At 35.4% G+C, this 13,870-nt stretch overlaps 1 pseudogene; it reads right to left on the bottom strand.

The window, feature by feature from the left end:
• The window catches only part of LOC127967793 (gastrula zinc finger protein XlCGF57.1-like), a 32,034-nt pseudogene extending 22,634 nt beyond the window's left edge, over positions 1 to 9,400 (bottom strand).
• Between the last annotated feature and the right edge of the window lie 4,470 nt (positions 9,401 to 13,870).

The following is a 13,870-nucleotide window of genomic DNA, read 5'->3' as shown; positions in this document are numbered from 1 at the left end:
TGAACCGTTTTCTTCAACCGGTTTATTGAATCGAACTGTCCGGAAGAACCAGTTCGCGGAAAAGAACCGAACTTCCAATCAATACTGGTGATCTGAAACCCGATGCAACCGGATTTTGACTAGAGAACGAATCAATCTTTCGTTCATTATCTGGCTCGGCTCGGTGTTCATCTTCAGTTCTCTCTTCACTCTCTTCATTACTCCGGGATATTGGTTTGCTTTAACTCAGAGGGAGTATCAGCCACATTAAAAAAGTTAACAGCTTAAGTCATTTGTGGATTAATGCGTATTAGAGACGCGAACTGTTTAAAACGATTCAGTTCGATTTGGTGAACTGTTTCAAGAAGATCCGGTTACATCGAATGATTCGTTCGCGAACCGGATATCACAAACTGCTTTGTTTTGAACTCTCTCACAACAGACACGGAAGAGAAGACAATGCTGAATAAAGTCATAGTTTGTGCTATTTTTGGACCAAAATGTATTTTCGATGCTTCAGAATATTCTAACGGACCCTCTGATGTCACATGGACTACTTTGATGATGTTTTTCTTACCTTCTGGACATGGACAGTAGACCGTACACACAGCTTCAATGGAGGGACTGAGAGCTCTCTGACTAAATCTAAAATATCTTAAACTGTGTTCCGAAGATAAAAGGAGGTCTTACGGGTTTGGAACAACATGAGGGTGAGTTATTAATGACATAATGGGGTGGTGTTGGCACAGTGGATAAGACACATGCCTTTGGTGTGAGAGACCCGGGCTCCAGAGGCGTGTGACCTCTGACATATATACAGCAATTGTAAGTCGCTTTGGGTAAAAGCGTCAGCTAAATGTAATGTCAATGTCCCAAATAATTTTTGGGAGAACTAACCCTAAAAATTCATTTATTTATTTATTTATTTAATGTTTAAGTTAATACTTGTTCAAAACAATCACTTTAGCAGAGTTTGTACTATTTTCTGCACATTTTAAAAATAAAAATATTTTTTTGTTCAGTCTATGCATTTAAGCGTTTTGTGGCATATCGCCAAAAATAACTTAAATTGCACTTTCAGTTTTGATCGTACAGGTAAGAGCAATACATCAATGGAATCTGTAAAGGGTCTACTTTTATTTGTATACACACATAAGAAAACTTTGTGCATTTATAAAATAAAGAAAACAAACATAGTGTGCTGTCTGCAGCCTTGGTCTGCGTGATCTTCATTTAGAAATGCATCATTAAAATGAACTGAAACTCAACAAATACTCCACAAGGAGATATGAGAGATATTTCTAGAGAAATACTTTTAAACTAAGCAAGTCTTATTGACAACAAATATTAAGTAATAAAGTAATCCATATGAAACCAACACGATGTCCAGTCTTTCACGTCTCCCTTCACTAACTCTTACGCGACCACGCCCACATGCTATAGATATATAATCATCCATGTGAAGCGCGCGGCGCGTACACATTATTAATATCATGTTTTTAAATATGATGGTTTCATTCTAAACATGGTGATTATCTCCAAGGACACCCAACATAATATGGTATTAAGCAACTGAATCTAACCATCTCATGTCAGCAAATGGAAAAATCAGCAGTCTATTAATTATCACGTTAATCATGGAGCCTTTAGTCGCTACAGCGGGGGCGCATTTTACACCAAATACCATAAATTGACATATTCTTTCGTTATTTAAAAACCGTTGCTTTAATTATCATAAACAAAACTGAAAATCATAAAGAAGACCTATTGTCTCAAAATATATGCATTGATTTTTTTTAGCTATTCTCATTTGCTACTTAAATTTACAACATTTAAAAAAACTAGGGCCGGGACTCGATTAAAAAAAATAATCTAATTAATTAGAGGCTTTGTAATTAATTAATCTAAATTAATCGCATTTTAATCGCATATAAATATTTGACCTGAGAACAGTGAGAAGTATTTTTTTGTTCACATGTATTTATAGTATACCATTGAATAATGACTGAATACATAAGCAACAAAATATTGTTTATTTTTGTTCAACCAAGTCTAGCAGACCAGTGCAATTTTTGCCATGAAGTGTAGCAATAGCATATTTAGAAATAGTAAATTTCAGAAATTCAGGAAGCTTATAGGTGCTGGAACCTTCTGTAAAGTGTTTTTTTTTAACTAAAACACAATACTGTCAATTACATTCAGAACATTGGAAACCCTGACTATTAGAAAACATCTCTCTGTTGCTTCAGAGGCCATAACATACTAAGTCCAACTCTCAATAACCTTGGCCAAAACAATAAAGAGTTCAACATAAACTGTTGCACCAACAAAATAATACATAGTTCAACATAAAGTGTAAAGTCCACGCTAGCTGCTATATGTTTTGCGTTGAGGTGATACTTGAGGCTCCATGTGCTGCGGTGATATGCGAACGCTAGTTGGTGCTCCAGTATAATCGGTCCGCACAGTTGCCAACTCTCGCGAGACAAATAAGCAAAGCGAATGGATCTTCAAAAACAAGCCCAATATTATTTGATTATTTATTTTCCGCATCATAATTTATTAACAATAAATGAGCCTGCAACATATTAAACTAAAACCACTGCTTTATTAGAAAAGGATAAACTGATTAGGAAAAAAAGGATAAATAAAAAAAAATCAGGGAACTGCAACAAAGCGGAGAGAACGCACTTTCCTCATCTCCGATCACCTGTGAGGCTGAATCGGATTGGAGAGAAGGAAAAGGACAAAAAGACAAGAAGGGAAAGACAAGAGCATTAAGGGGAGCTGTAACATATTTAGCTTAATAAAATAAAATTCTCCACTTCGTTGGAGGCATTGTTTGTAGAAATTGAAATACGTGTTTTCTGTAGATCATAGAGCGCGCCGCCTGCACATTGTAAGTGATTTTACTCCAATGAGGGGATAAGGGGGCGGATTCAGCGGAATGTTTTGACGAATGTTACGCCACAGCACTTATATGATTGCACTGATTTGGCTATATCTGTAAGCAGACAGTGTTAATCAATGTATCAGTATCAATGTACACCATAGATGTAAAGAAAACGAAGTTGCTTGTCAGACTTTCCTAACAAGCAACCATATATTCTTTAATAAGCCCAAAAAAACGCAACCCGTGCTGTTTTAACGCGACTTACAAAAAAAAAAGAAAAAAAACACAAAGTCGCGTATTATAAGCGGACATGGCAACTATGTCGGTCCGCCGAAACTCATCCAGTGAGAAACGTTCCGCGGTGCAAAAATAAGTTATTAAAAATGCGGGAATTTTTTTCTGTAATTAATTAATCATAGTTAATGCGTTATTTTTTGTCTAATTAATTAATCTCAATTAACGCGTTAAAGTCCCGGCCCTAAAAAAAAAAAAAAAAAATATTAGATCAAGCAAGCACAGAATCAACTTTGTGCTGCGCACAATCGCGTCAGAGATTAAACAGATAACCTCCCCTGTTTAGTTCTGTTTTTGACAGAAGCACATATTGGACAATTTAAAAAAATAGCACAAACAAAACTGATTTCAAATTTAATTCAAGCACTTTCAAGGACCTATGTTAGTTTTAAAGTACTTTCCAGGCCTTGAATCCATATGTCTGAAATTCAAGCACTTTCAAGTACTTTCAAGAAGGGTGGGAACCCTGTGTATAGAGAAGTTGTGATGAAGTGCTGGGTTGGCAAAGACCACAACTCATTCTGTCTTCACAAGGTTGAGTTTAACCCTCTGGAGTCGATTAACACAGATACACGTTATGAGGCATTTTCTCCTGATAACCACGAAAAGAACTTAAATTACACTTTCAGTTTTGATCGTACAGATAAGATCAATAGATCAATTAAATCTGTAAAGGGTCAAACATTTTTTTGAATACAGACATAATAACAACAGAACTTTGTGCATTTATAAAATAAAGATAACAAACAAGGTGTGCTGTCTGCAGCCTTTGTCTGCGCTGATCTTCATTTAGACACGTGTCATTAAAATGAACTGTAACTGTAACGTGAATACTCAACGAAGAGACGTGAGAGAGATATCTATAGAAAGCTTGACATGTCTGCTTTTAAACTAAACAAGTGCCACTGAAAACAAATATTCTGTGTTAAAGTAATCCATAGGAAAACAATGCGATGTCTGTTTTTCGCGTCTGCCTTTATTATCTTCTAATGTGACCACGCCCCCGCGCTATTCAGATTCAAACTGAAACGCGCGGCTTGAATACGCCCACACAGAAGAAAAAGCAGCCAGACTGTTCAAGTTTTTTTATTTTACAGTTTGTTTCGGGATGAGAGGAATAAGACATAAATCACCCCAAAAAAGATGTGATGTGGTTGAGGATTTGGATTTCCTCAGAAAAAAAGAATGAAGCACTTTATTCAGCAGAGATCATAAACATGAGTAAGTCTCTTTAATTATTTATATACTTGTATTAGTTTTCACATAACGTGTAAAACATTTTACTAGTTAGACTTTTTCCAAACTTTAAATCCTGACTAAATGTATAATCAAGTGAAACATTATGAAATTTCAATAACAATATACAATACAGTCAGACCCTGTTTTTCAATTCAACCTATTACTACTTATAAGATGAATGAAATTGGCGAATTAATTGAACAATTGTGCCAACACACACACAAATTAAAAGACTCATCACGGGGAGCTTTGGTGGATTCCTGCTTGTCCTGTAGATGATCTGCTCACACGCTTTAATTTAGCAAACAAGCAGATAGATTTCTTCGATTAGAAGCGTTAAGCTTTTCCACCATGTAAACATTACGACCATTACTTATTTATAGAAAATAGAGAAAACCCATTCCAAAAATGCACCCCAGCGCACGGAACATTTTTCCGTCGTTAAAATAGCAAAAGTGGATTTGGAAACGCCCTGAGTGCACCTGTGCCATGCACTTTACACTTTGCATTTAAATTGTTACAATAGGGCCCTATTAAAAGAGCTAATTCTGTTTTTAATAGTTTCTAAAATCTGTTCCCTATTAGGGATGCACCGATCATGATTTTTCATGGCCGATTCCGATACCGATTTTTTACAAGCAAACTGGCCAATTCCGATACCCGATTTTTTTTTTAATCTTTTAAGCAACAAACAAGAAAGAAGGAAAGTGTGCATAAACAAGATATTTGGTATTTAATAGGCCAAACTTGCTTTTGGCTATTGAAAACAATAACTGTAATCATCTGAAATTAACAGCAGTAACTGCACAGTATAGTAGCCTACATTCAATACAAACACAGATGGTACAGACATCAACATTTAGCTTTTGTTTTTGAATTGGGTTGAAACTACAAAGAACTGGCCTTAAATTAAAAGATTAAGTGTAACCATGTGACATTAAAGGCAATAACTGCATAGTTCTACAATCCAAACAACACAATCAACACACATTCAATAACATGTTTCTTAATCAGCATTCAGTATTTTAGTTTTTAAATTTGCTTTTAAACAAAAAAAAAGGTCTTTACCAGTGAGACTAAATAAAAGTATGCTATATAAATACATTTTCCAAAATGTTAAAATCAAATAATGTTTGTGCGAATAAAACAAAGATGCAAAGTGTTTCATTCATCCAATTTAAAAAAAAAAAATTGGGGTAATGATTCACATCTATATTTTTTTACTTGAGCCAATGAAAAATAAATAACTTATTGTCTAAAGTAAAAAAAAATAGATGTGTATCTTTACCCTAATATGTTTTAATTGGATGAATGAAACACTTTTTGTCAGTGTGCTACAGCAGGTGATTTTTAAATCAAACAAAGTCTATGTAATTTTAAGGTAAAATTAAAATAATCACCCTAATGCAGAACTGACGTTTATTTCTGGCTTTTCAAACGTGTATGCAAGTTCTAAAAAAAAAAAAAAAAAAAAAAAAAAAATTCAGTTTTGTCACAGTTTAGTCTGTTTCGTTTCTCATCCAACACGTGAGAAGTTGATCTGAACATCTCTTCATGGTCTACTCGTGTTCAGGGCGCGGACCGGTACGCTCGGGCAGCTTCAGTGCGCAGGAAAGGGACTCTTATTTGTGCGCCAGTACACCAACGGCTGTTCGCTTCCTGCCATCTGTGCCTCAGACATGTAGCTCTGCACTTCCAGTACTGATCAGCTGCCCGTGTCCTGTGCACAGATTTCGAAATACTTCCACACAAATGACATAGTGAACGATTACAATGTAGTCTGTGCACACGAGCGCACTTCCGGAAAACCCGGCCGGTTCCGATTTATGGCCGGTCAACCGGTGCATCCCTATTCCCTATCATAAAAATAAGTGCCGATGATTTAATATGCAAGTAGGGCTGTGCGATTAATCGAAATCGAAATAAAAACACAATTTGAGTGTGCACGATTTCTAAATCGCTTTATAGCACGATGTTCCGCAGCCCCGACCTCCCGCAGTATGTTATCTGAACCAATCAGGATGCAGCGCTCCTAGCGCGAGAACAGAGCAGACTGGGCATATGCATAACTCCAGGTTCACACACACCGTGATGCGTAGCCATTTTTTTGAGCCCGTGTTAATGGATCAGAGCGGTCACACTGCACGCAGTAAAAAGATGAGAACAGAAAAGGTTATAGATAGAAAGGTGCGAAAAGATGTAATATCTTGCGCATGAGCACAGAGAGAGTTGTGAGTGCACAGGACACAGGTTGAGCGAGAGGAGACACGTGAGGCAGTGTGTATCTGATCCTTACACAGTCTATTGTCTGAGCACGTGTGTCTGGTTTTGTTAACAAAGGAAATCTGTGTGTGAGTGGATAGATTCGGGCTCGTGCATTATTTTATGTGCTTTCATGTTACAATAATGCGCTCTCGTTGCTGCTTCTGAATCACGTACACATAACTTACTGTAAAAGCACTGCAGATGGAGTACGTGTGAACCTTGGGCAATAAATATATTGGTAGGGCTGTGCAAAAAATCTCATTAGTAAAGACGCTCCTGTAATTAGAAGTATATCCCAAGCACGTGCGTTCAGATCAGGGTTGCCAGGTTTTCACAACAAATCCTGTCCTGTTAAAATATACGTTTTTTAGCAGGGTTGCCTTGGTAAAATTAGCATTTTAGGGGCTAAATATCACGTTATTGGGGTTGCTTCAAAACGCGGACATGAAAAACAACCGCAGACTTGGCAACACTGGTTCAGGTGGAGCGGCAGTTACTACACAGAGCCGTAGTCTACCGACAACTAACACAAAATCGCTTTCAAAATCGACAAAGAATCTCCTGCAATTTTAACATCGATTTTGTGTAGATTGTCAGTGAATTACTGCTCGGTGTAGTAAATGCCAACCAGTGTTGCCAAGTCTGTGGTTGTTTTTCATGTCCGCGGGTCAAAGCGACCCCAATACAAATAACGTGATATTTAGCCCCTAAAATGCGAATTTTACCAAGGCAACCTGCTAAAAAAACTTATATTTTAACCCCGGGAAGCAATTTTTATCGGGGAACCTTCTGGAAGTGGGATTGGGCTAGTTTTGAGAAGCAACTGGGCAGGATTTGTTGTGAAAACCTGGCAACCCTGATCTGAACACACGTGCTGGAGATATACTTCTAATTACAGGAGCTTCTTTACTGATAAGATGTGCATGAAAATCACATTTGATTTTTTGCACAGCCTTATATATTGGGCAAAAGATATAACACCTGAGGCACCACTACAGTGAGCTTTATGACCGATGCATGGCAAAAAAAATAAAAAAAACATCTCCCTGATAACGGGTTTAATCTTATTTTTTTATTATAATATTTTGCCATATGTCTAGATTTTATTTGACATCTTTACTTAGTGATTATTTTCACTCGAGTCTGTTCTAGAGACATGTTACAACTTTTTGATAAAGCTCTCATTGGTTTACTTTTGGAAATATGTTTCAAATTTATACTGATTGCATTTATGACTGTAAAGCATGTCTGTGTGTGTCAAAATAGTGATTAAAATTGAAGTCGCAAAATTGATAAAATCATGATAGGTTTTTTTTTTTTTTTTTGCATATCGCACAACCCTATATACAAGTAAACTGTTATAGATGCAATTTTATGAAATTCTAGCTTGCATTTCTACAGTATTAGTGTGTAATAATTTTGATTGCAACTGTATCTTTAAGCTGGCAGTTATCAACATCTCATCAAAAATCATGTTAGAGGACCACAAGACTTCGACCCAGCAGAACTGGTTTCTTACAGACATTGAGGTCTAAAACATTAGAAACACAGTGTCCTCTCAACTAGGTTCAGTTTTGTAATAGCAGTTTTGTATTAAATTCAAAAGATCAAGTCACAAGCCAAAAAACAACAACAAATCTCCATCCATCTTGATCTTGATGGAGGGATTCACCATCACATCATTTTTCACAATTAGGAAACTAACTGTTGCTTTCACAGAAATAGTTTTTCTGTTAATAATATAATAGCCTTCTATTAAGACTACTTTTATTAATAACTGGAAATATCAACACTAGAGTTTAATGTGTTCTGTAGAGCTGGACATTTTAATAATGATCAACTGAGTTCAGCTTTGAGAATAAAAACTAACCTGTTTGTTCCTCAGTCTCTTCATGTTTGACTCTGAATGTTTCTTCAATCTTCACGTCTTCACTCTCCTCTTTGATAAACTCCATCTTTATAAAAGTGTCACATGGACCTCAGTTTATCTGTGATTAAGATGAGAATAATTAACACAAATAATCAGCTCTAGTTCAGTAGTCAGCACACTGCTAAGGGAGTCAGAGTTCATGGACTTTAAATGTATGACATTAAAAACAACATTAGCAATCAAATTAATAAAAGGACAGAATTTGGTTTACATGTGTATTAAGATGTATATTTAGTATTGAATGATGTGTAGATTATATGTAATAGATTTCACTTTCAGGAAAAACATTTGCAGTTGGTTAGTAAAAGTGATCATTAAACAGGTTTGTGTTTGTTTTCGTCGCATTTACTCTGTTTTAAACAGCAGATGACGTCAGCGCGCGATGATTCGATTGAATCACTGAATCATTTTGCGATTCAATTGATTCATTGCTGTTTTCTCCAACACTACTAACCAGTAACCGAGGTCTTGTTTAAAATGAACTGATTCACTATATAGGGAGCGAAATGAGACGCACTCTTACTTCTGTTCGGGAACACTTTACAAGCATTAACCATCATTAATAACACTAGTTAAAGCATTATAATGTGACACGGGTTCAGACTTGTTTTCACAGTGTAATAATATACGACTCTAAATGAGTTTAGTCGATTGAAACACTTTAAACTATTAACATCACAAACCTTTCTTCAGCCGAATCACAGACGCGTGAGAGCGCGCAGCCTTATGACGTCACACCGCCAGAGCAAAATAAAAGTCTTTTTTTTTCTAAAAACATAATTTTACATTTAAAAACAAATGTAATACAGTACTGGAGCAATCGAAAAGACAGCAAAAAATATTTAACTGTTTAATCAACTGAATTATCATGTCAATATCATCTTGTTCAATCTCAGTTTCTCCTCAGAATATAACAGGCAATAAATCAAATGTAATCTTTATTTAGTTAAAGTGCATTATATTAAAAGGTTATTTCTTAAATACATAAATGCATGTGTTTGTATTTATATCCATTTACATTTAGTTGTTTAGCAGACACTTTTATCCAAAGTGACTCACAAATGACGACAAATGAAACAATCAAATATAACAAAACAGCAATGATATATAAGTGCTATAACAAGTCTCAGTTAGCTTAAATGCAGTTCACGTAGCAAGTTTTTTTTATAATTATATAATAAAAAGAAAACAGGTAGAATAGAGAAAGCTAGTGTTAGATGCCTTTTTGCTTTTGTTAATTGTATAATAAATAAAAGGAAAATAGATAGAATGCAAAAAGAATAGAACAGTTAGTGTTATTTATTTATTTGGAGAAAACAAGTAAATTAATAGCGTTTAAGTCTAAATGGGGCACTTTTTTAAAGAATATAATTAGAATAGTGAGTGTTAAAGACAGAGATGGGTTTTAAGCCGAATCTTGAAGATGGCGAAGGACTGAGTTGGGAGGTCATTCCACCAGGAGAAGTCTGTAAAAGTGATTTTGTGCTTCTTCTATCTTCAATCTTCAATCAAGATCTGTATACTACTCATCAATATATATAGGGAGAGAGAGAGAGAGAGAGAGAGAGAGAGAGAGATTATAGTTCTAATGCTCACAAAGTTTGCATTTATTTGATCAAAGTACAGTGTAATAGTAATTTACAGTTATAGTGTAATTTAAAATACCTGTTTTCTATTTTATATATATATATATAGACCAAAAGATTGGACACACCTTCTCATTCAAAGAGTTTTCTTTATTTTCATGACTATGAAAATTGTAGATTCACACTGAAGGCATCAAAACTATGAATTAACACACGTGGAATTATATACATAACAAAAAAGTGTGAAACAACTGAAAATGTGTCATATTGTAGGTTCTTCAAAGTAGCCCCCTTTTGCTTTGATTACTGCTTTGCACGCTCTTGGCTTCTCTTGATGAGCTTCAAGAGGTAATCACCTGAAATGGTCTTCACTTCACATGTGTGCCCTGTCAGGTTTAATAAGTGTGATTTCTTCCCTTATAAATGGGGTTGGGACCATCAGTTGTGTTGTGGCAGATGTCCTGTTGAGAGCTTTGTTGTTGAATATAAGGAACGGCGAGCTGAGGCTAGGAAGGTTATAAAGTGTGTGAAGAGAGAGAGTTGGCAGAAGTTCTGTGGCACTCTTGGTTCTGAGACTACTGTTAAACAGATTTGGAATATGATTCATCGTATGGCGGGAATTAATAGAGGTTTTTCTATTCCTGTTTTGGTAGAAGGGTGTAGAGAAGTGGTTAGTAACAAGGATGAGGCTGATCTGTTGGTTAGGAGTTTCCAGCGAGTGCACAGTGATCATAATGTTGGTAATGATGGTTTGATTAGGAGGGAGCTAATGCTGAAGCAGGAAGGGTATAAACTTAACAAAAATAATGACAATAGTGATGTATTTTGTTCTCTTCTTTACATGAATTAAGAAGGGCAATAAGACGAGGGAGGCACACTACTCCTGTGAGAGATGAATTGGGATATGAGATCTTTCAGCATATGGATGACTTCGCATTGGAGGAGGTATTGGCATTGATTTAAAAGAGGAAATAATCACCTATATTAACATGCATGCAAAAATGTGCCGTACAAAAAAAAAAAACCCACTGGTAGACTGTTACATGCATTTGTTATAAAAAAGGTATTGCTCTTATACTAAACATCTCACACTTGTACTAATGTGTTTGTAAAATGTGGTGTATACAATGCTGGACACTGAAGATAAATATAAACTAGTATCCCTTGATATTCTGAAATGTGTAATGCTATTTAAATAGTTTTAATATTAACAATATTAGTAAAAGTTAAGGTTTCTCCTAAAATAAAACTGAAGACATCTTAAGACAAAGATCTGGATGAGACATAAGAGAATCAGGTTGTGTATCCTGAGCGTAGAGTAAACTCTGTCAGAGCTATAGTCTTGAGCAGCACATCCACGTGAAGCACAACTGAACCTCAGACAACAAGGGTTCGAATCCCTGCTGAAGGTACTTTCTTACCCCTGTTCAGTTCTCACCTGTTCAACTGTCTCCTGTCTCTTCTCCTGCTGTCCGCACCATTAAAGGTGAAGAAACACATTGCAGTAAAACCCCACTGCAGTAAAAACAGCAAGCTCTGTTTTGCAGTAAAACGTGTCTCAGAGTCTTGCAAGACTATAAAGAGATCTCCCATGTTTCTCGCCCATTGTCATTGTGGATTCCTTTCTTTCTGAACTTTCTCATGTCTCTGTTGTGTCTACTTTTATTTCTCCTAAGGATTTTTAGAAGAAACAACTGAGACACTATTGAGACTAAAATGAGAAATACATGAGGATCACAACTACGTCTCCTGAGGTTAAGAGCAACCACATTTTCTCAAATACTTCACGTCTCATTTGTGTCTACTTCCACTTCTAAGGACTTTCAGGAGAAACATCAGAAATGGTGTGTATACTAATATGAGAGATATTCGAGAATCTCATTGAAGTCTCCTGAGTTAAGCAACCACTGAGCAATACATTAAATAATCACATGTGTACCATTAATTTTTTAAATATTACAGTTATTACCAATACTGGTATGTAGCAACACTTCTAATTAACATGATTATGATTTTTTTTAAAGATACTGAATGAATTATATTTGTTTATATATGTGTGTATATATATATATATATATATATATATATATATATATATATATATATATATATATATATATATTTTTTTTTTAATATGGTAAGGTAATCAGATTTCTGAAATTGAAACCTTTTCTATTTCAGTGGTCAGATTATAAATAATTTTAAAAAGTATTAATATTATTATAATTTTTTTTAATGGGGACAAAACATTAGTTTCTATTTTTTTTTTTTTTTTTTTTTTTTTTATTGTAATAGGTTCCCTGTATTACTATATATTACTATTATTATAATAATATTTATTTACCGTTTTTAATGTCATCAAACAAATAAACAAACAAGATTTTTTTTAAATAGTGAAAACTGTTGATCTAATTCTGTGGCTTCACTCTCTGTTCTTCTGTTTCTTAGAAATGTGTACTTCCTCTTGATTCCTCTTAAAACACAGTATCACCCGTCTACTGACAACCACGTGTTCATTACAGTACGCAGACAAGCTGTTCATCTCAGAAAAATGTTATGGTAGCAGGTTTTTTTAAGTACCTGTGGTACCGAGTACCCGGTCAACCCGGTTCTTGATCTCTCCGAAAGCTGTGCAGATGAGCTTTTTTACATAAAAGCACTGAGACGTGGCGACATCAAAAAGAGGAAACACGCCAAACTAACAAAACACTTTAAAGACAGACACCCATACCAAATACCGCCACATTATCAAAACACAAACAGATTTCCCAAAAGGCTTTGACTTCGTTGAATAAACATGAGAACTGCACGTGTTGAAGTCGAAACCCAGCGTTTTTGAAAGTTATGGATTAAATTTTCATTTCATCTTGCCTGTAACGCCTGAGCAGTGTTTGTGAGAGCCGTTATCAGGAATCCTTTATAACTCCCGTTCTAAGCCCCTCCTGCTGCAGAGAATGAATTTACATATACATGCTGCCGCAAATAGAGCGCAATAGAGTGTAAAAACAGGAGGATGTATTGATATTTATCATGTTTACAGACCAGAGGCTTTTAAATGAATTGTGAATCTAAAATATGCATGTTAGAGAATGTACAAATGGTTATCATTGTTTGTGTCATATCAGTCAGAAAAGCAGTTCTGGGCTTTTTACCTAACTTAGTTGTTATTCTTGGCTTTTAAAATTAAATATATACACAGTTTGGATTCAATTAAAGTATAGACAATTGTTTTAACCTTTTGAGCGGTACGGTCCCACACATGTGATTCTTATGTCCGTGCCCCTCAGAGTCTGGTCCCACAGACGGGATTTACAACGTTCAGGTGACGTCACAGAACTGTCAAATCCAAACTGTGTTCTCACGCGTTGTCTGGCACTGAGCCCGAGAGAGATTTGCACTGCTCTTGTCATATTATCAAAGCTATGCAGTGGTATTAACCACATAATGCATATTTTAGGTTTAAGACATTTAAATATACACAAATACTAGAAAAACAATACATTTAGAGTAAAAAAAAAAAAACACGCATATGTCTATGGAAGCAACAATACCAATCCTTTCAAATTTAATTTGCAGATGTGCTTTATTCATATCAGAAACACATGGTGTAAGTAACTATAAAGTTCACGCTAATCTTCACCCAGTTCACTGGCCTCTCATTAATTGTATATCGGGAGAGATTGA

This window comes from Carassius gibelio, chromosome A4 (genome assembly GCF_023724105.1).
Source record: "Carassius gibelio isolate Cgi1373 ecotype wild population from Czech Republic chromosome A4, carGib1.2-hapl.c, whole genome shotgun sequence".
NCBI classification, from domain to species: Eukaryota; Metazoa; Chordata; class Actinopteri; order Cypriniformes; family Cyprinidae; genus Carassius; species Carassius gibelio.
The sequence above is the reverse complement of the archived record's forward strand: the minus strand, read 5'-3'. Positions and strand labels throughout refer to the sequence as shown.